The following is a 24,228-nucleotide window of genomic DNA, read 5'->3' as shown; positions in this document are numbered from 1 at the left end:
TCTGCCATTTTTGCATTGTGGTTATGTAACTCTCTTTTTCTTATTGACTAACGTTGTTAGCTCAACACATTTAATTTTATGCATTCATTTTGTCAACTTCGTGTGTTGCCTCTATTAAGCTCTTTCTAGTTGGGAAGAATTTAGTTCGCTTCTTACCTCTGTGCACCATTGCTGCTACAGAAACCATTCCATTTCGTTCTTTCTCTCTATATCGTTATAATTTCTGTTTTCTAGTACATCGTACTATTTTTAAGGGCTATCCTGTATTCACGCTAGTCGATCTCGGCAAATAGTTCTTGCCCTAATTTTACCTAAGTAGGCCAGTTTCTTAGTGGTTATAACAACTTTTATCTTAGTCGGCACGGCTTTAGAAAAGGTTATTCATGTGACACTGAGTTATTTAGGTTCATGACTAATATTCACATTAATCAAGACACAAACGATCGAAACAATTGCCCCCTCTTTGATTTCGCTTTGTGTTCGATACTCAAACTAATTACCACTTAATTTCTATATTGTCTGTCCTTTGTGTTCCTTCATTACCACCATCTTGGCTACAAAAGCTTTCATTCTTGGTGGTCAGCTACATCTCGTCTAATGTTTTCGTTATCACCTGCAGTGTTGCCCAAGGCAGTGTGCTAAGTCGGTTACTCTTTCTAATATTCATTGAAGGGGCCCTGCAACACTTTTGAAATGGATGTCACTGTTGGCTCATGATGCCTCACAAATCACATGCCAAAATATTTTTTAAAATATGCCGATTACAAGCGAAGTTCGAGGAATTTGTTGAATACTTCAAGCGGTTTCTCTTTTCGTACTAGCGAGCGCACTGAAGGCAACTTGGGTAGGGACACAAGGGGGCAAATTGATGCAGCCTTTAGTCAGCGCGCGTCATGACCTCGAGCACTCTCCTTTTTTCTTATAACGCATGGCTACTTTCAGGGTGAGCACAAGTGCTGGCACATGGCAGCAGTTGCAGTGGCCACAGTATTTGCATAACCTATGATGCTCAAATCAGTCAATGGCTGTGGACTCGGGTATGACACAGTAATCCAGATATAAGGCATCACCTGTAGAGAGACGAGGGAGCAATTTCTGGCTGACTTTGAGAATTAATTGTGAATTTTAAACTGCATGCTGCGCTCTAATGTTTTGCTTATGTGCTTTAAGGAGCTGCGTCTACCAATCAGCAGTGTTTTCTGACAACGCTAAAAAAAGTGTTGCAGGGTCCCTTTAAGGACTTACCCGCCAACCTTTCATCCTTGATTTAGTTACATGACAACAAGTCTATCCCCTATTGCAGAACTAATTTAGGGGCTAGTTTTTCTTTCTCTTTTTTGATGATCATTTCATTTCTCAAGTGACCTTAACCTGATGTTCAGGTAGAGTGCAACTCGGCAGAACTCACTCATTGTACGATTAACAATACCATTATTTCAGCTGCCCCTTTATAGAAATAAATATTTTTGTGTTTACCTTTCATCAGACTTATCCTACACTACGGCGTGTAGCAGCTATCTCAGCAAAAGCTTCTCAATCTGCAGGTTACCTCCACAGAAACTTTTGCAATGCATCTTCTAATGTTTATGCATTATTATATCTTATCTTTACCCACATTTAGAGTATGCTTCATCTAACTGGTCATCGTAACGAGATTATCTAGTCCATATGTTGGTAGCCATTACAAATAGGGCAGGCAGACTCACCTACAATAAAACATGACATTGACACGACACCATAGAGTTTCCTAAATATACACTAGAGGGAACTCTGGCGATAGTGTCTATGGGAACTACCTTGCATGGCGGATCAACGAGCAAAGAATGATGCGTAGTACACGGATTCGTCTAATCTTCATACTTCTGGATTCGTGTGTATTCGTGTGGCTTGGAGCTGTCTTCCCACAAAACAAAAATCAGCAAATATTCAGTGATGGCACTTCACCACCTTATTCTTCAAGGCTTAACATTTCAAATCAGGTCATGAAGTTCAAAAAAGTTTGTTCTTTTCTTTGAAACAAAACCGATACCAGCAATAAACGAAGCCACAAGTGGTGTTCGCCACCCGCAAGTACGAAGAGTAGGCAAATCTGTGTACTAACCATCATTCCCAGGGTCGCTGAATGATCACAGTGCCAGAGTCTGCTCTAGTTAATTTTAGTAAACTATGCATGACATGGCCCAGCCACATCACTGCTCTTATATGTCTCTTTCACTGGTAGAGTATTGTGATGAATTTCAGTGCTGCTTTATCCACCTGTGTACACGTCTTGGCACATTCACAGCACACTTAGTTTCATGTGCACTCATGGTTACACGCAGGCATTTAAGCCGTCATTACAACCTAGGCAATTGCATATTCAAATCACAGTCTTTTTAATTCATTGCATCTAACTGTAATTGTAAAATTTTTAGTAGACTTTCAGTGATAATCTGATTGCATTACATGTTAGTATTGTGTAACATTGTTGCCCCTTGCCATTTGTAGTCTGTTTTACTGTTTTTTCCTTGTATTTTTTCTCTCTTTCAGTTACTGATGTCCTCCTATCGGCGTGTAAGGTATCTTGAATAAATAAATAAACTGCCTCTTGGTCTTCTCACATTGAGGGCTACCCTCACCAGCCTATGATAATTACATTCTACCTTGCCCCTCACTTCTCTCATGTGAATTGCCTGGGTCCCAGGATTATATAAAATCTACGACTCTGTTTCTCTGTAAGGACTTTTCATATTCTCTTCCTATTTATATAATATCAGAAAAAGGTGTTCATTATGCAGAGTTCATTTCATTCTTCTAGCATGTATAGTATTTCAGGGTGTGTGAATATTCATGTTTAGAATTAAAATTGAGTGCTTCGATTCAACCTTCAAATACAGGAAAATATCTAAAATGTCTAAACACAGGCCAATTGCACAACTCTGTAAGGGTGGTGTCCCTAAATCTAATGCGAAAGTCATTACAGTAGGCTTTAAAACTTTCACTGCTACCCTGGTTTGAAAGCCAGCACATGTTTCCCTTCAATGAGATTATGCCATTCCTGCATGTCGTGGCTCCAGCAAAAAAAGGCAGGGAACATACTGGAAGAGTGTTGTATTGCAAGCAAAAAAAAGCCAGATCTTCTAGTCAAGAAACTGAAAATTACTTCACTGAGCTTGTGAACAAAAGAAAGGTTTGAAATACTGGAAAGAGTTTTGAACTGCACTTTATACAGGTATTACAAAAATTGCTTTCTGATGCGTTCGCATCTGCTGAGATGGCCAGCGATCGCAGGTTTTTGGCTGCTGGAAACACCATGAGATCAGGACGAGAGCCTGAAGACTTGTAATGAGGCATGACTTTTGTTTTTTCGTGACAATGTGTTTGACTGCAGTTTCTTACCATGCTGTGTGCTCAAGGGCATGAGCCAATTTGATTTTCTTTTAATTGTCAATAAAACCTTTAGTATTCGAATTGATATTTTTGGCCACTATATGGCACTACTTGATCCAAGATGAAGTCCTAGTATATATTCTAATGTTAATATTGTAGCTTATCACCTCACCTTTCTGTTTCCTATCTTCACACTGAAGTCTTTTATGACTATGGTGTATTGAGTATAGTTCTCTTGCATTGTATATTCAATATACTTGCCTATTACTGCTTCTTCATAGTAAAGGCCAAACAGAGGGAGCAAACGCCTGCACCACTTTACGTTTATATCTTATTTAGCTGGATGACTAGGGTTGCTGGCCCTTCACAGACAATATGCGATTCTCGAATGTTTCCGGCAATGTTTTTGTGAACTAGAAACCCCATGCCGCACTGTTTTATCGGAAAGCCCTCTGTAGCAGTGTGCCCATTAGTGCTGTATGTGCCTTTCTAGTTCTAATATCTCTAAGGTCAATTATATTCCACTCGAAGTTTTCCAAATCTTGAAATAACTCTGCTAATCTAACTACATATGAGAAAGTCCTTGTGTTCAACATTGTGCAGGACAGATAACCACAGGTCAGTTAGACCTATATACCGAGGGATGAATGCCATAGGCAAGGATGGCAGCGGGTTGATAAAGTCACAAAATTTGAAAGTTCACTCACATAAACTGAAACCAGATCCCACAGATTAGGGTTAGTTGCATATTATTGGCAGAAGCCTTTGACCTAGAGTGCACATAAAATAATAACTCAAAAATGATGAATAGTGATGATTTGCTGGTATCTAATGTTAATATGGAGGGATACAACAGGACGTATGAATTGTGTTTAAAAAAATGCCAGGCCTGCGCAGAAGACGGAGCACAGTCACAGCAAAAACTAGAAGAGCGGCCTTTCAGAGGCTTTCAAAACGCTGTTGTTGTTGTTGTTGTTCTTCTATTGTTAATGGCGCATACCCACTGTGGGGGATTGGCCAAGAATCGAGTGGTTTCAAAATTTACTGTTCAGATTTCGAATGATGGAAGTTTAACAGAAAGATTACTGATAGCCTAGGAAAGTGTGGTGCTTAATGTAATGCATACAAATATTTACATAAATGACTTTATTCTTAGAATAAAGCAATAATCTGATTTTATACGTATATAATTATGTGGACCTGTTAGGATAATGAAACTGGTTAATTAGTCAACCTAATCGTTTCACCAGTATAGTCCCAGATGGCCACGCATACTGTCGCATTAGAGAAACCAGAAATGGAAGCTCCAAAAGACAAAATGACAGGGTGAGATAAGTCCATACCAATACCACGTAAAAATATTTCTAATGGGGTTTTTCGTAATGTGTTAAACCGCCTGCAGATCAAAAAGAAATGGTCTATTGTTTCCAGTTCATCACAGAATGCACACAGTGGTGAAGGTGCCTGAGCAGAACTGTGTTTATAGAAATTTAGATTTGGTACCCGGCAACGCAGCCTTGTGATAGCTACTTCTTGTTTTCGAGTGCGGCAAAAGTCTCTTTTTGGGTAACTACTGCAAGCAAAGATGTATGATACCCACTAGGGTACTAATAATAAAATTTATTTGGTAGTAGGCTGACACTCACTATGCTATTTTTTATGATTTTTCTGAGAAGCGTGTATCCGCTAAACACTTGCAAGGTATTTTGAGCCAATTGTTCACGCAGTGGCTGAGGACGATGAGGAATAATGTCTGAAGTGGGTATGTGCCCCAGTTAATAGGGGAACAAGAACAAACTTTTGTAATTGGTTGGAGTATTGGATTACCCACTCGTTACACTATTCGCGTTGTGCGGCGACTGGTTGTTCTTTTGCTGTTTTAAAACGCTTTGTAAGTCATATTAACACGATTGCTTTTCCGACAATAAGCCTGCCTAAGGCAAGTTTGCCAACAAGTTCTAAGCACCAGTGTGGCTCAGTGGTGGAATACTGGACTGGCACCCAGCGGACCCGGGTTCGAGCGCCACTGTGTCATTGGTGCTAGGTTTAATTTCGAACGATGTGGTTAAGGACACTGGCGGCGATGGCGGACAACTGCACGTCACCCGAGTTGTGATGACATAACAGCTTTCACTGTAAAAAGTATTGAACTTTTCTGATAGCTCGCCAACTACCAGAAGGAGCGGGCTGCAGCCAGTAATTCCACATAGTGGCAGGTTTCAACCAAAACTGTCATTAGCCCTGTTTCACTCTGACCTTTGGTTTGCACGCTACAGCTGCAAAAGTGAGCACATAAACTAGCTTTTCATTGAATTAAATGGCAAAGAGCTGGAAGAACAACGTGTGTGTGTGAAGTACAGCTAAAATTTGGGAAAACTTTCACATAAAAATTTGGTTGCTTCATCAAGCATACGGGAGAGCAATATAGGAATTGTACTCGGTGCTACGAGTGGTTCAAGCATTCTGATAATGACATAATGTAGATCGATAACGATGCCAAGCCTGGACGACATTGTACATAAACAGATAATGACCACGTTGAGAGTTCGTGCAGTGATTTGAGGATATCTCTATTGACTGTTGGAGAAATTGCTGACGAAGTGGGTGTTAGAACAGATTTATGTAATGAAATTTTATTTTATTTTCTTCATTCCAAACATAAACTTCATTAACAGATGCCATTTCCAAACCAGACAGAAGGTCCCGGACAATACAAGAAGATACTTGCAGGTCATTAGTGCGTTCCAGGAAGCTTTTGAAAAATGAAAGAAACGATTGAAACACTGTATTGCCAGTAGAGGAGAATAGTTCGAGGGAAGCAATGCTTAAAATGTTGTACCACAATCAGTGAAGGTGTTAGTGAAAAACATTTTTTAACACATTTCGTATATGCATGCAACTTGTGGGAGTTGTTTCAAGTTTCATGAGTGCTCGTACACATGTGGGGATAAACAAAATGGCAGCTACCTTGAGTCAGAAAAACGAGTTGAAATTTCCCAATTTTCTGACGAACTTGGTTCAGAAAAATGTCACTCTGGCAAGGAGTTACAAGAGTGTAGCAAAATATGTGGCACTTGAAATAATACATATGTTAATCTTGATAATTATGCTCCTTAAATGATTGGAACCAAGCCACCCAGTGGGAATCGGCCATGACTCGGGCAGATGATTTGATCTTGAGTACCTGGATTCATACTAGAAATTGTGGCATCTGGTAGAATGAACAGTTATTCTTAATTACTAAATTGTCCACTTCGATTAGTCATCAAGAAACAGAAAAACGCATGCAACAAATCTGTGTTTTGTAACGTAAGAAATACGTTCTACATAATAATTTTAAGGAAAAGCGAGGTAAAATACACACTGAAGAGGCATTATATGCACTTTGTTGATGCTCTAGCTGATGACAAAAGTATGGTTGAGCCATTTGTAATGGTTGGGAAGCTTTAATCACCCACTTGTTAAGTAACTTGCCATGTATGGCACCTTGTTGTCTTATTCTTCTAGCACACTATATAATCTGTGTTTATTTATTTATTTATTTATTTATTTATTTATTTATTTATTTATTTATTTATTTATTTATTAGAATACCCTCAGGGCCCGTAGGGCATTACAGAGGGGGTGGGTACAACATATATAACACACAAGAAAAAAAGACAAAATAAAGAAGTTAATAAAGTTGATGTGGTTCCTTACCTTATACGACACCTGATTTGAATATTTTTGAAAAGTAGCTTCAAGCATAAGCGTGGCCTTGTGGTAAAACACTTGACTGCCACGTGGATTGCCCAGATTAAAATCCCACACAATTTTAAACATTTCTTTCTTTATTGTGCATGCCAGTGGTAGACAGCTATGCAAAAAATATCAGCTTTTATCATGATCTCATAACTTTTCATTTAAAATCATGAGCAATTTATGAAGCATGAAATTCGAGTGATTGACGTAGGGATGTTTCCACAGAAATGTGTATACTCCTGTCAAAGAGTGACAGTATGGGATTCCCAAATGATAGCAGCACAATAGCATGCCAAGTTGCCGCATTATTTCGTGGTTCATTTTTTAAAGGAGATAATATGAATCTTCTAAACACTTTTGATGGCTTCGTGCTTCGCTTTCTTCAGTTGTTGTCATTAGTACCAATATTACTGCGATATTGGAAGTGCCAGTTGCATTCCCTCCTCACAAATTTGTATTTCGTAAGGTAGAAGCTTTTGAGGGTTTTGATTGTTTGTTAGGAGTACTATCAGCTATCAAAAATATGCACAGTTGTGATTGTTGCTACCCTGTTATATAAATTCATGACTTGAAACAATGCACAAAGCAAGGTAGTGCTTAGAAGTTGGAGCTCATTAGCATAAAGTGCCCTCCTTCGTGGAGCATATTAGGTCGACCCAATTGAGAGGCATGATACTGCAGGTGACAAGAAAAGACATTGATGACAGTACAAGTCTGATGCGCTCTACATTTAAATGAAGCGCATACACATGCAGCGAGTGCTTTGATAAATCTTGTGCTACATTATTTCAAGTGTTCTGAAATGGGAATTGTGGTTCACTATGCATATACTATGATCTGTGAGGGTGGTGATTTGGGCTAGTTGGTATGGTAGCAAGACAATTGGTGGTAGCGCAAACAAAAGACATCAACTAAAGAAGCCACATTCAAGACATTACAGTGCTATGCGTTGTCTTAAATATGCCTTCTTTTACCGATGTCTTTTGTCTGCAATGATGAGAAAACACTGACAATGAACAGGCAAGTGTGATGAAAGATATAGCATTGTATATTACAAGGCTCTTGTTTCCTTCGACTAACTGTTAAAGCCAACACTGTATCAATTGTAAGAGTACAATAAAATGAGATTGTTTTTCGTTGACTGGAGCTCTTTCGAAAGTTAAAAAAATAATCAAGAACTGCACATGAGAAACAGAGGTGGTTAAACATAAAGAAAAAAAAATACAGAAAAGAACTCAGGAAGGAAAATTAAAGAGATTTCACACATTGTGGGAATCTATTTCATGCAAAGTAGTCCATAATGATGATGCCTATGATGCAATATTTGGCATTGAGTCAAGTGTCATTGCATGAATGAATGTGTTTCGATAAATCTAGCAGTTTCGTGCTCATCAAGGACTTACCAAAATGGTTAACTACACAGGAGTTCAGAGGGTAACTTATTGTCTGACACATCGGCACTAATCTTGCAGCACAGCTGCCAGCTTCATCACAACAAAGTGCATGCTATGGTACGACAATGTGAAGATTGTTCATTAGCATATTTCTACGTGGTCGAGCAACACTTGAATATAGCTTGCCGAGTCATATGAAATGTTTATTATGACTTACAAAAGTGGAGGCCACCCTGGAACCACAATTGGCATTAACCCAACATGACAGCTGTATTTTAAGTACACAATTTGTCAAGTTTACTACCTTTTAATCAGACTACAGTGCCGGCCCTACAGCCATAGTTAACATTACACTGATATGATGCCTGCATAGAATCTTTTTTCAATAAACCGTTTCAAGACATGCCGTGGCTGCCTATTTTTGGCACTCAAAACGGGACTTTCACTGCCTTGAAATCCGGCCTTAGGTACACTCACATTGCAGTGTGAAAATGATTCAGCGACATTTGTTCGTAAAACCAACAGCCCCGGATCAGTTGAAAACCACTCTGCCAGGTGCCACAACACTACCACGCAGCAATTCCCATTTATGCTTCTGTACCACATCCTGTCATAGCCTCCTCCTGTACATCGAAAAATTTGAGAATGATAACAGATAAGCATAAACTCAGGAAATGCGGCTGTCTTCATGGGTTACAGCCATGAATGCTTGATCCTGGCATTGATGAGATAGCGACAGCGTGACACTCACTACAGAGACAAACTCAAGATACTTTGCTCAACATTTGACTTACAAGAGCTTTACAAGTCGCGAATCGCTGAACTGGGAGAACCAAAACAAACTTCAAGATACTAAACACCGTCATGCAACTCGCGTCAACACATGTTGCAATACCAGCAGATGACTTTCGTTGTCCACTGGAGATTCAGTAATGTAGGCAATAAATATTCTAGACCGGTCACCAGTGCCTTGTAGAATGAGAGCAGAAAATTCAGAGCTCGTAGAACTGAACTGATTACATCTGTAGCAATTAACATGTTTATGTACATGACACAGAGCTTAAATTGGTCAGCAAATGGTCCTTACTTGCTGTATCAGCTCAGTGCTTTCGTACGCAATCGTCAAAACCATTTCAGGAATAAGCCTAGATGCAGCCCAGGAATAGCTATGCCTTCAGAAAAATTACCAGAAAACGCCGACTGTTTTTACTCTTCTCCCACAGTTATTCAAAAAAATGAATTCAATTTTATTTGGGGCACAACCTTATTAGTACTGATTGAAAACAAATAATTACTATTGTATATTACATAAGCTGCTGTACCTTCTTCATAACACGTCATATTTGCAATAGCTGCTTCTTTGTGACACCTATGGTCGCTTTCAGTAGTGTTATTGAGGTTTCATATTCAATGTATCAAATATGATACAGTGCTCATTACAGGGTTAATAGACTCAGACACGCAGTGCTAATACAAAGATGAACCATCTTTATTATGCATTTATTTGCAAAGGTTCTTAATGGCTGATTACAGTTATGTCCTCGCTTGATGATGTGTCACTTTTCAAGCTCTTGGGCCCTGCTGTACTGGGAGTCACCAGAGTCATCTCTCAACAGGGGCGGCAGATTTGAAGAACTCCACGTAATGACAGTTCTCTGATTTCTTTCTTCAGTTCTTCAATCCTGAACATAACAGACACAAATAAAAACAATTGCATGTGTCTTCTAAAAGCTCCATTTACATCTATTGCCCGTGGCCCACATACTTTCTACTTCGGACCTGCACACACAGCACATCACAGACACAGCATCCGTCCAGCATGCCAATGTGTTTTCACCTTCATCAACTGTGTGTTGTCGCTAATCAGCAGACTTGTCTATGCACTCTACACAATTTCTTCGTTGTTTTTATTCAAAGCGATGAAGCCCACACACTTTTACCAGTTTACCGTCTCTGTTACCTTGCGCGTCTTTAACATTATTGTGCACAATTCACAAGAACTCTGTGTCAACATTTTAATGTTGACACAGAGTTCTGCTGACATACAGGGGCAGCTTTTTTTCCAGTTTGGTTGAAATTGTGTACTTCCTTTTCAAAATTAATCTAACAAAAAACTAATTAAGTGCACAGGGTAGGGCCACTCTGAAAAAAAGGATCTTTGCAATTTGTGAAGGGTATTCCTTCGTGCATATTTTCCACATTCGTGCTTTTTAAACAGTACTTTTTGTGGCTCAAAACAAGCTTTTCCGAACGCAAATCATGAGTGAAATCACACTCTAGAGCAAGCCTCTCGTATGTGCTCTGAGCTTACAGCCTATTTTTTCTATTACAAACTTCATGTGAGAAAGTCAAAATGGTTGTCTAGAGTCAGCTGTGTATAGAAAATTTTCGGGTAACTTCCAAGGCAGTCTAAAGGCACTGTGCACCTTTATATATTCATAGCTCGTCTTGAGCATCAGTTCGAACACTTTCAGCCTCTAGCTTCATTACACATTACGTTTGTCGTGCTCGTCGGTTAGCTTAGATGCTGGGGTAAAGAAGCCTTGAGCAAGCGTACATTTAACAGCAACCCATATAGTAGTTCTGGTAATGTGAATAAATGCCAGTGACATACAGAGGTGCTAAAGGCTGAACCAGCAGGCTCTTCATTGTTGAAATTTTATGCCTTTCCAGCGTCCTTCAAGGTGAATAACGTGCATGGTGACAATGGGTATGCTTTAATCAATAGGGCTATTATTTGTCATGCATTTAAACTTGAATAGCACATAATAATAGCCCAGTGTAAGTGATGAGTTTATGATTTCATGAAATTACAAGACGCAAACAACCAATAAGAGAAAGACAAAAAAAAAGAGCATGATTAGGAACGTGTGCGTATTTGTAAACCATTGTGAGCTGTCTGGCTGGAAATGCAGACAAGGCGCAATGTGTTTGTCATATCATTACATGTCAATACAGCTAAAAGCCATAAAAGTGAAGTAGAGAATCGATAGATATCATCGCTAACACGCAGGTATTCTTGATAGTGAAGTTTAGTTCGTCTGTAGACATCCTTGCTTTTGTGTAATTTGAGGTTACTGCTGCCGTAACCGTGAGAGGCCAGACAGGTGGGGCTATCTGGAGACACAAAGAACCTGACAAGCAGGAAACCTATTCTATTTCTCCGCAAGTGTGCATTCTTTACACTGATATTACATTGACCATTTCGTGCCTGTCTGAATGGGGCACGTGCCAGAACTTTCCAATATACATAGCTAACTGAGACACAGTAGCGAGCATTGTTGAAGTGTGCATCCTAGGGTACCTCCTCATTGCTGCTTCAAATGGCAACCATTTCGGTATCGCTGTTCTGCAAAAGGTCAATTGAAGCAAAAGTGATTCACGGCATAGTGAACTGCGGTGATTCCCTGCTCCAGACTGTCGTATCCAATCCCAGATAACACCTTTTGAGGCGACGACAGCAATGCTGGTGACAAGGATGGTGACAAGCCATGGCTGAGCCTGTGCGCATAGCAGACGCAATGTTATCAAAGCAGCCGAGCCTCACGTCACTGCTTCTTGTGGAGACGCGGTCACCTGTGGCATGCTCAGGAGGTGACCGTGAGGAAGCGCTCCCAAAACTAAAAATGGCAAGCTTGCCGGTCGCTCTGAATTGTGCTAGATACCGGCCATATAAATCAATCAAACTTGGAGTCATTAAAGGCGATAGTCTGAGGTACTTCGACGGAACAATCTTGGTCTGTCTGTATGTTTGTATGTCCGCCTTAACAATACCCCAAGCAGCACTAAGCGATACCCCAAACGGCCAACCCCATCCGCAGCGCCCACCAATATTGCTCAAGTTTCAGCGTTCACACTTGTGTTATTGTCAATTAAAAAGCAATTATTGCACATATCTGAGGCTCCATACCAACGCGTGAATATTTTGTATGTGTGGCTTTATAGAGAAGGTACACATAAGTAATTCTAAAGAGCGTGGCATTTATTACGCTGCGCTGACTACAACCTGATGCTCAAAAAGGCAAATGTTTCCAACGTTTTGCTAAGACGACACGGTGGTGGCACCTGCCCGTTGCTTTGAGTTCTACACCTTACCGCCTCCGAGACAGGCGCGCATCTTTCTCTCTGGGCGCACACACCTTCCTTCTTTTTCGAAGACAACTGCCAGATAGCGCTCGTGTCTAACGTGCCTCGATGCGGTCGTTTGCCTTCACTGCATGGATGGAGACTCTCTAACGCAGTGCTTCCAGAATACAATTCACCAATTTTTCTCGCGCTGAACATCACATAAACGTTTTATTCACTTTCTCCACATGCCAGTCGTCTTTCAACGACATTTGCAGCAAAAGATGCAGCATATGCGGGGCCAATTTTTGGTCCCTCAGTTGCATTTTGGGTCGCGAATCAATTCTGGGGATCGATAGCTACTCCTGCATGCAAAAATCTTGACATGAGTAAATTTGATGTCAGTGCTCCTTTAAAACTAGTGCTGAATGCTGAATCTGCAACACTTTGTAGAAACAAGACACAGACATTTTTTATGTAAATGTATAAGCAAGAACTTGTGAATGAGGGTTCTGATCTGTCACTGAAAGCCCAACCAACACATTCTTTACTATGAAACTTTGCAATTAACCATCAAAATTATGATGAAGGACTTTAACATTTTCCCTTCGGTATCTTTTGAAGTGTAAACAAAAGGCTCTGATCAATGGTCTATACAAAATTGACAGTCCGATGCTAACATGGACTACATACAAGACCTCTGTACTTTAATAAATAAAGCACGAAAAAAAACACGATGTGCAAAGATTTCATTCCTTTACGTTTTTTGGGCAACGGAGATTATTTGAAAAAATATTTGGAACTTAGAATGCGCCTAATTTTGTTCGCAAGCCGAATCTTATAAAATGCAATTCACTTACAATTTTCAAATGTTTGCTCATCCTTAGTTGTGTCCTATCAGAAAAAATCTGCCTGCCTGCTAGTAACGGTTACGAGACATGGTGAGCACAGCTGAAAAAACAAAAGCAAAAAGAGACGAGATTTTCTGTGTGAGATACTCATAAATATGGAAGCAAAATACTCGGCAAAGAAGGGGGGAATAAAAAAACTGAACAAATCAGCTTCACTGTTTTTGCACTAGAGCCTCCATTGTTCCACAGGTTGTTTTTTGACATTCTATAACCACGCAGCGCGCAAATTACCATAAGAGTCTGCAACGCCTGCATTTTGAGGATTGTACAGAGCTTAGTACACTCTAAAACACATGCTGCAAAACAAGTGCAACATTTTCACACCTTTTCAGATCTTGTAGGAGTCTTTGAAGTGGGGGAATGACTTGCATTCATGCCTCATCATGGTACAGTTTGTTGGGCTTTACTGGCTGTTTAACCAGTGCACTTAGTTGTAAATACAAGGTCTCTGAAATGATGAAACAGACGAGTCAGGTGAAAGTACTAAGCACATTGCTGGTGACAGCATCTCTAAAACGACACACATGGACAAAATCCACATGCCTAACTTGTGTTCATTGGCGACAGTCATCCATAGCATTTTGTTAAATTTCTTGGAGGCAACATTGCCATATGTTACAGTTGTACGCATAGGAATGATGGAATGCACTTGATCTAGATTAGCAACATTCAAGACGAGCACCAACACCTAAAATATGAATTTGCCTAGCGGTAGGCCTTATGTCAGAATCATTATTTTGTTGAAGCAGCACTTAATCAGTTCTTTTTTTATTGTCACTACATTGACGAAAGTTTTATTTATGTTTTGACAGGTTGTGCTTTCATGTAAAATTGATGAATCACAGGGTGTTTTGAAGGTACTAGAACTGAATTTTTCAATAATTAATAGTTTTGGTGTGTTAATAGTTATTACATGCTTCTGCTGCATCAACAGAGCATTTCCAATTACTCTGCTGATCACCAAAGGCTGCCTGGAATGCAGAAACTGGAATGCTCCTCAGTTCTCTCGTTTCAGCCTCTTAGATGGCTTGGAGCAAAACATGGTGCCGTTTTGTTCATGTCTGTCACAAAAGTTGCATCGTATTAGCATTTCTCGCACATCATGTGTCCTTAGTTATGCCGTCAAAAAGGATTTTTACACTGTCGTCAAGGGCAAACCTGATGTAATTCGTCTCCAAGAATGGTGCACCGTGATCACACGTATGTCCCTCAATCTTTGTTAATGAAATCCATAGGAATATGAATGATACGTCTACGTTCCAACATGAACAAACCGTGTAAGAACTATAGAGGCTCTTGTCTTGTGTAATTTCAAAGCAGTTCGCTCCAACAGATAACCGACAGCAGAGTCTGAAATACAGGACATTGCATGCAAGCTACATGTCAGATTATGTGCGTTTGTTTTGTGTACTTTTGAATCACTTGCCATGAAGGTGACCGACGGCAGAGTCTGAACTACAGTACGTTGAATCAAGGCTACATGTTCAGCCATGTGCCATGTAGCCGGTTCTTTGTGCGCGAGTTGATTGTTTGCCAGTGCAAGTCAACAAAAGTGAAGTCTGAACGACAGTAGCAACCAGTGCATACATGACCATTTCAAGAACGCATCAAAACTACACTGGAAGTTGAAGGCGACGCCCATAAAATATTATCAAAAGCGAGCCGATTCCATGCTTCCACAGACTGCTCGGCACTGTAGTAGAGAACCACGCTGGGCAACTCCCGGGACATAACGCAGCGAACAACACGTCATGAAAACCAACACACACTGTCTTCGTCGAGCCGCCGCCGTCCCGTCTTGCCAGCTGCAAGGGTCACCTATGAACAGGGTCGCAGTTAAAGGACTCTGCTGCACCCGGTTACGTAAGACATTTGCTTGAAATTAGTGAACTGTGAAGAAATTGTTGGTTAGGATCTTGGTATTTTATCAACTATCTGTTTTGGAGCATTGACACTACATATTGTAACTTTAATGAAAGCTGCACTTGCATCACGAAATGTATAACTAATTCACCTAGGTTTTGAAACTAACGTATCTATTTGTTGAAAATACCTTTTTTGTGGGAAATACTGTATCTTTATCTTTGTTCAAACGCATTACTGAAGCTTTTGCTGTTTGTTTCAAAAAAGATCTTCACTCCTTCATACTGACGATGGGCACAAGCCATCTACCAGAGGCCCAACCCCATGCCACGAACTTGGGTGGAGCTTGTGCTTTGTCCCCGAGTTGTGACAAAGTCCTTTTTCAGTTGTGGAGAAAGAAGTCTGAAGGAGCCACAGTTGGGTTCGAGTGTGGCTATAAAAGCTGAGTGATGCCGTGTTTAATAGGGAAGTACACAACAGCATACGCTTTATCACGGTGTCTTGCTGCTGAAGGATGTCCTGACATAAAGCCTCTATCTAAATACATATCAAAAAGAAGTGCTCAAGAGGCATCGACATAAAGTTTCAAGAAAATCCAATATTATTATACTCAGAAAATAAACATATTTTTTCCCTCTTGTTGTGTACTCCGGAATCGCAAGCCAACACGCCGAAAAAATGATTTCCGAAGCCACTAATTTCAGCAAAGATTATCCAGAATCAGATCAGAACACCAGTTGTAGCTGAGTAGTTGTCTGCCGCCGTCCGTGTCTGTGACCACTATTGCGAAGTAAAAAAAAAAAACTTCAACAAAAAAATGCCACGCCCGCATGGAAGGGACAGTACAGCGAAAGCTAGAAGAGCAGCCTTTAAAAGCCTTTCAAAACACTCATTGTGTAACTGCTGACGCACACTTGCTTGTTATCCAAGCAAGTGTGCTTGTTATCCACTAGGGCATTAATAATAAAATTTTCGGATAGTAGGCCGGCATTCGCTATGCTATTTTTCGCCATTTTTCTGAGAAGCAGGGTATCTGCTAAACACTTGCAAAGAATTTTGTGTCAATTGTTCATTCAGTGGCTGACGATGATGAGGCATTATGGATGAAGGGCGTATGTGCCACCGTTAACAAGGGAACAACAACAGGCTTTTGTAATGGGTTGGAGCAATGGACGACCCACTTATTATGCTATTCGCATTGTGCGACGACTGGTTGTTCTTTCGCTGTTTTAAAACGCTTTATAAGTCGTATTAAGGCGATTGCTTTCCTGACATCAAGCCTGCCTAAGGCAAGTTGGCCAACAAGTCCTAAGCACTGGTGTGGCTGCGTGGTGGAATACTGGGCTGGCACCCAGCGGACCCAGACTCCAGCCTTACTATCTCAATGGCGCTAGGTTTTTTTTTTCATTTCACGTGATGTGGTTACGGACACCGGCGACAACGGCGGCGGACAACTGCGCGTGACTTGAGTTGTGATTTCATAGCAGCTTTCGCTGCAAAAAATTTCTAGGAACGTCGGCCACTCTAACTGAGCATAGTCGACAAAGCATGAGCAGGTCTAACAGCAGGTAAGGTTCTATACCCTTAACCTCGCTTTTCAACATTAAATGATGGTGTCAACCAGGGTGACGGATACTGTATCCGGGTACTGTATCCGGGATACAACGAGTGATGCGTGTCATTCTTTGCTTCCACCCACCAATTACCTACCTAGCCATTGATAAGCATCTACTCTGTTCTGTCGGCCATGGTTCTGGTGACAGTGATGATGTTTCGGTTCTTATATATGTTATCGAGAAAGCTGCTATGATATCCCTGTTGTGAACAGCACATATTTCTTGTTTCGTTTAAGGGGACTCCGCGACAAAGCCTTTCTTGTTACACCGCTTCAGTGAGCCGGTTCCGGGAAAGAGAAGCGCCTACGAGGTGAAATAGGAGTGCTCCGGGTAGACAAGCGGCGACAGAGCAGGGAGTGTAATGACGAATTCTACTGGTAGATTGGAAACAGCCGCCGAAATCCTGGAGTGAGCACTCGGATTACGCCAAGCAAGATCTGCAAGTGGAAGACGTGAGTGCCCCGCCTGAAAACGCACCGGAAGTTGTTTACACATACGTCACCAAACCAGTCCTGAAAACTTCCTCGACATAGCCGATTATCTTCGGCCATGCACACGGCGGGGTGAGAAAGCACGCGAGGCTCGTCCTCGCTGCTGCTACTAGTGCTTTCACTGTCGCTCAAAGCGAGAAGCAAACCAACAGCACCAAACAATAACGTTTTAGAAATGTAAACCTGTGCTGAGGGCACCGCCTTGAAAAAAAATGCTCAAGGCAGCTGGAGGCAACAGTGCTACCCGAATGTGCTGGAAACCATGGCAACGCATTCTCGGAGTTTCGGGGAAATTCGTCTCTGCAAGATGGAGCACGCCAAACGCTCCATCACGGAGTGAGTTGCTCCTAATCTGCCAGTGGAACACAGGAACTTGCTCCGAATCTACCAGCGAAATGCAGATTCTCGGCCGCGAAGCAAGAAAACTTGCTCCCACTCGACGAGTGGAATTCGCCATAGAAGAAAGAGTGGTCGAATAAAGACATTTTGACGCCCGCTTGGATGTCTTCCTTGTCATGTTTGAAAGTGCCTTCTTTAGTGCCTTTAGATGGTGTAAATAAATCCAGTGTGCTTTCATCGAACTGTGCCTTCCCTGATCGGCGTCTTATACAAGAAATCACTACAATTCCAACCGAAGCCGATTTTCGCGCCTTAGCTGTCCCCTATCGACGCCGCTAGCACTGGTGTCTGTAACAGCTCTTACGTGAAATTCAAAAAAAATGAAGTGAGAACAAAATGTTTAGGAATGGAAGAAATACATTAACCCAAGCTTTTTGCATGGCAGTTGAGTATTAATGCGATAGTGTTAGTGAGCTCATTTTGCAGCGTTTCCGGTGTAAGCAGCGGCGTTGTTGCTTGTGAGTGAAAAATCATTATCTTCTGCGTGACCAAGACAACAAGAAAGATAAAATTTAAATAAATAATAAAAATCTCCGGCTCGGAAAAGGAATCGAACCGAAGCTGTCTGCATGTCAAGCAGGTGTTCCACTGCACAGCCATGTCTGATGATGATACTTGGTGTTTTTTTTACGCAAGGGCAATTTGATGGCCAAAGAGCACCAGTTCCTTGGACTAGAGATGTGGACAATGATTGCAATTAGCAACTGCATAAGGGCATTAAAATTCCTCGTGCTAAGGCAGGTAAAAACATAGAAGTAATAAAATCATGCCCATGTGGTGAAATGTGTGTAGTGTCAATGAATGATGAAAGTTTATGGCATTAAAAGTTGTGGTGGACATATATGGCATCAGCACAAAAGCCTCGATCGTTTACACCCTTGCGACCAAGGGCTGTGAGGCAAGTGCTTTGTTCAGTGCAGCCACAGTAGGTGCCTACATCTCTGGAGCGGTGGTACTAAGGAATGCCCAGGTATATTACATGAAAGGTACGTAGTTCTCTCAAAAAGCCAACAACAATTTATGCGTGAAAAGTGGCTCCCTACCGACGAACATTGCTGGAGGAAGTATCTGTTGTCGGTAAGGTAATGGAAAGTGTTGTCTTCTCAGCATGTCCAATTGTTTACACTGAACTAAAATATGAAGTACGGTGAATGCTTCTCCACATCTATCACACAAAGGTGGATCGATACTAGACAAAATAAATGAATGTGTAGTGTATGTATGTCCTGTTCTCAACCTTGTAAGTATTACTTCTGTGTGGCGTGATTTTGATACTGGCGGCCAATGACCAAGTTGCGGCTTGATGACATGCAATTTATTACCTGTGTGTGTCCCATGTGCTCTGCCATTAACCCCTGAACTTTCGTTCTATAAAAGGTTTCAAGTCGAGTGCAGGAATTCATTTGAATGTATTGGTAGCGGTTTTGTTGGCAGATTCAGCTAGCTGGTCTACCAGAATGTTGCCTTGTATTTCGCGGTGCCCTGGCATCCAGCAGATTACAACATGCTGCTTGGATGAGTAGACTGTGCATAAAAACTAATAAAGTGAGACAAGAACAGGGTTTTTGTGCTTTTTAAACGTTTTCAGAGCTTTTACTACGCTTAGGAAATCTCTGTACAGTAATGCTTTCTGTATTTTTATTTGTTTAATGTGTTTAACAGCCGCAAGTATCGTATAGGCTTCGCTGGTGAAAATGCTTGTACCAGGGTGCAGATCACCGGCTTCCGGAAAGGATGGGCCAACGGCTGCGTAAAAGACAGAAGTGTTGGTCTTTCAGGCATCCGTAAAGTACTCTGGACATGTGTATTTCTGTTGTAGCTCTAGAAAGTATGTCTGAATATACGCAATAGGTGCGTGCTTCGTAACTTCCAAGAAAGGCACGTCGCAATCTATTGCCTGCCACTGCCACGGTGGCCGGCATTCTGCGTGAGCCATCAAACGGTGTTCAAATGGCAAACCGGTTTTCTTCGCTAGGCCCCTCACACGGAGTGAGTACGGCTGTCTCATAGAAGGTCTTTTCTCAAAGACAGCAGGGCCTGACAAAGCCTTAGTTGTAGAATGTGAAGGATGTTGCTGTCTGCATTTACTTTAAGATAATATTTAAAAGACAGGTAACATCTCTGTATGTGGAGCGACTATCCGCACAATTCCACGTACAGGCTCTCCACGGGGTTAGTGCAAAGAGCACTCGTATAGATACGGATGCCCAGATGATGAGCAGGGTCAAGCATTTTAAGGGCAGTAGGTGTCGCAGACTGATATGCGATTGCCTCATAATCTAGGCGAGTACCTATGAAGCTTGTATACAAAATCAGGCACTTCTTGTCATTTCCCCACATACAGCGTGACAACACATTTAGAACATTCAGGGCTTTTATGCAGTTGTTTTTAAATACTTGATTTGTGAAATGAATGTTAGCTTGGCGTCCAAGATTAGGCCTAAGAATTAGTGTTCAGTATGAACAGAAAGACGCTGTCCATGCAGTTGAATATCGGGATCCAAATGAATACCTCTCTTCCTGCAGAACAAGACACACTTGCTTTTTTTGCATTCAGTCAGGACTTGTTTTCTTGTGCCCAATTGGAGACTTTGTTCAAAACAAGCTGAGCCTGCTGCTCACATATGGCCAGATTACAAGACTTAAAACCAAGCTGTACGTCTTCAACATATGTGCAGTAAAACATATTTCGAGAGATGGCCAAGCGCTAAGAATTCGTTTTGATAATAAAAAGTGGGCAGCTACGTACACCACCTTGCAGCACTCCTGTTTCTTGGACAAATGTTTGGGAGAAGACACTACCCACTCTGACACGGAATGTCCGATTTGACAAGTAACCTTCAATTACGGTAAACATACTGCCACGCACGCCAAGGTGGGTAAAGTCTCTTAATATTCCAAAGCGCCATGTTGTATCGTAAGCTTTTTCGATGTCGAGGAACACAGAGAGAAAATATTGTTTGTGGACGAAAGCGTCTCTGATCTATGCCTCGATACGAACAAGGTGGTCGGTGATGGATATACCCTCTCGAAATCCGCACTGAAACGGGTCGAGCAAATTGTTTGTTTGAAGAAAATATACAAGTCAGCGGTTTATCATTTTTTCGAAAAGTTTGCACAAGCAACTTGTCAGTGCAATAGGCCTATAACTCGAAAATAAGGAAAGGTCTTTGCCCTCTTTCAAAATGGGAATAATTATAGCCTCTTTCCAGGAAATAGGGATAGCGCCAAAAAATTAGATAGTATTGTACAAGCAAAGTAGAGGTTTTTGCATTTCGATTGGTAGGTTTTTCAACATTTCTTACACCACACGATCAGATCCTGTGGCGGAATGACTGCAGGAGTTTAGAGATGTGTAAAGCTCAGCTAAGCTGAAAGCTTGGTAGTATGCTTCGTGTTTTGTACATTTGTGTTCTAGTTTCTGCTTTTCAATTCTTGTTTTGTATTTTTAGAAGGCTTCACAACAGTTTGACGAGCTGGACACTTGTTCGAAGTGTGCGCCAAAGAAGTTTGCTTGATCTTCGAAGCTATCACTTTGTGTGTTTACGAGAGGGAGTAAATGCACTTGTCTTCCTGCTATTCTCCTAACCATGTTCCAGACTTTAGTCTTCTGTGTATACGTATTGATGCCTGATATAAAGCTGTGCCAACTTTCCCTTCTAGCCTGTCGGCGCGTACTCCTGCTTTGAGACTACGTTTTTAAAATTTGTTATATTCTCCGCTGTCGGAAAGTCTCGAAGCAGCTTCCATGTTTTCTTTTGCTTTCTGTGTGCATGCCGACACTCACTGTTCCACCAACAGGTGTGTCGCCTGGTGGACCGTCCAGTTTGTGTGATACACTTTATTGCAGCATCAAGAAAAAGTGCTCTCAGAAAGTCTACAGCTGCATTGATACTTATTTGACTTCTAGCCTGCTTTCACTTTCCTACTCTTCGCATCCTAACTAATTCTCCCTATTTTTTTGCCCTCCCTCCCCGTCCCTCTTTGCTTTTTGCATAACGCGACCAGTGACGTCCGGTTTCACCATGTCCGACCAACTTAAGCGAGTAGCTTCTCTGAACTTTTCCCAGTCCGCTTTGTCTGTGTGCCATCTGGGAACATGTAGAGGACCTTTGTCTATTGGTGTACCTAGAATGATAGGAAAGTGGTCATTTCCGAAAGGATTGTTCATCACTTTCCAATGAAGCAGGGGTACAAGCGATGGGGACACAATGCTGAGATTTATACATGAGTAGGTTTTGTTGGCGAGGCTAAAGTATTGTGGTTCTTTCCTATTCAACAGACACGCACCCAAAGAAAAAGGAACTGTTAGATTACGCAACCTCGTGCATCGCAGGGAGAGTCGCCCAATAGGCCATTATGTGCACTCAAGTCCCCAAGGACCACATAAGGTTTCGGTAGTTCGTCTATCAGTGACTGGAATTCGTGTTTTTCTAGACGACACTGTGGAGGTATGTAAAGAGAGCAGATGGTGATTAGTTTGTTCAAAAGAACTGCTCGAACAGCCACTGCCTTCAGAGATGTTTGTAGTGGTAGAGGTGTACGTGCTACGCCCTGATCAACTACATGGCCACGCCACCAGATGACGCTTCAACATCATTGCGGCATGTTCTGATTACATATTGAAGTAGAAAATAGGTGCTCCTGGAATTTAGTGCGCCTCTTGTACACACAACACTTTTGGGGAATGTTTGTGAAAGAGTTCCTGGATATCGTGAGGTTTCTAAGCAGTCCTCTGACGTTCCATTGTATTATTTGTGTATCCATTATGAGCGTAAATGAGTGCTGCGTGTACTAAAGAAGTGTTGCGTTAAGTCAGGAGCCCTTGTCAGGCCCCGTGATGGTTATTTTACTTTCTGGCGCGCTCCAAAGAGTCGCGCCTGTCCTTCGGCACCGAAGACATCTTGAATTTGCTGTTGTGTCCATCACCTCGAACGAGGTGCTGGATGCCCGCTTGCGGTTCACGCGTGCGGGCACGGAAGTCTTAGGGCAATCTATCAAAACAGAAGGCTCTGGGGCTTCAGGTCCGGAGGCCTGCAAGCTTTTTGGCGGCGGAAGAGTATGTACTACTTCCGCTAAGAGGCTGAATGGTGCTTCCGCCAGTCCACTTTGTGTGGTACGTGCGGGCGCCACGAATTTTGGTGGCACTGCCTTTTTTTGTGCCACCTCCAAGAATGAAGGACCCTGCAAAAATAGACGCTTGCACGCCTCCTTAAATGAGATCTTTTCATTTACTTTGAGTGTAAGTATTTCTTTTTCGTGTTTCCCTGTAGGACATGTGCGAAAGTAAGCGGGGTGTCTACTGTTGCAGTTTGTGCAGTGGAGAGTTTCTTCTGCACAGTTGTCTGTAGCATGGTCGTGCTAACTACACCTTGCACAGGTTTGACGGCCGTGGCAGCTCAGAGAGCCGTGGCTGAAATGCTGGTACTTACAACGTCGGGGGTTCAGGGTGTAGGGTAGAAACTTTAACTTCAAGTAGCCTGTTCGATATATTATGGAAGTGTGATTGTGCAGAATGTCAGGATGAGGTGCTTTGTCGGCGTTTCTTAGTTGTCACGCCTGATCTTAATTCTCTGAACATGCGTTACGTGCTGTTCGTTCCAGCCCTCAAGGAGCTCACTCTCTGTCAGGTCGATTAGGTCTTCATCAGACACTACACCTCGGGAAATGTTCACGGAACGGTGCGGTGTGAAAAATACAGGTGTGGTTCCAAAAGAGGTGTTTTGAAAATATTCGTGCTGGGCCTTGCTTTGTACTTCAAGGTCGCCACTAGCCATGCATGTAGCTTGATAACCTGTACTAAGGGTATTGGTGAGGCATTTTGATACGAAAAATGGAGAGATTGTTCTTGCATTCTTTTGTGTTTCACAATGAATCATATGGAAGCGCGGGAAGATTTCTTTTGGTTTTAGGAAGACATTCAACCTTCGTTCGGTGTGCCCCCTCTCAGAGAGAGGGCGATCAGACAGTTTGTGAAATAGAAAACAGCCCATAAAGTACTATACATAAATTTGGCAGTCATGCTAGCCGCCCACCATGGAGCCCACCATGGGGACGCAGCAGCACAATTACAAAAGGCATGCCAGCGCCAGCTGTACAAAGCCCCTATAACTCAATATTATGTGTCCAAGAAAGGGCACATACACAAGGCTAACCCTTGCCGCCTGGAAGATGGAAGTAAACAGAAATGAGGAGATGGCAGAAAATATTGAAAGAGAGAAAAGACAAACATGTAGGAAGAGAGAGATAGAAAAAGGCGACTGCCGGTTTCCCCTGGGTCGGTCAGCCCAGAGGCACCGTCTACGTGAAGCCAGGGCCAAAGGGGTGTGTTGCCTCTGCCGGGGGGCCTTAAAGGTCCGAGCTCCCGGCGTCGGCTCAA

The 24,228-nt window shown here is 41.9% G+C and overlaps 1 long non-coding RNA gene across 1 annotated transcript; it reads left to right on the top strand.

The window, feature by feature from the left end:
* The first annotated feature begins 16,587 nt into the window (after positions 1 to 16,587).
* On the top strand, positions 16,588 to 17,947 carry LOC142777305 (uncharacterized). Its single transcript, XR_012888022.1, has 2 exons — positions 16,588 to 16,911; positions 17,196 to 17,947. It is a non-coding gene; the product is annotated as an uncharacterized LOC142777305 (long non-coding RNA).
* The last annotated feature ends 6,281 nt before the right edge of the window (positions 17,948 to 24,228 follow it).

The sequence above is a fragment of the Rhipicephalus microplus genome, chromosome X (genome assembly GCF_043290135.1).
Source record: "Rhipicephalus microplus isolate Deutch F79 chromosome X, USDA_Rmic, whole genome shotgun sequence".
NCBI lineage: Eukaryota > Metazoa > Arthropoda > Arachnida > Ixodida > Ixodidae > Rhipicephalus > Rhipicephalus microplus.
Note: the sequence above shows the minus strand (reverse complement) of the source record. Positions and strands in the feature narration are given on the sequence as shown.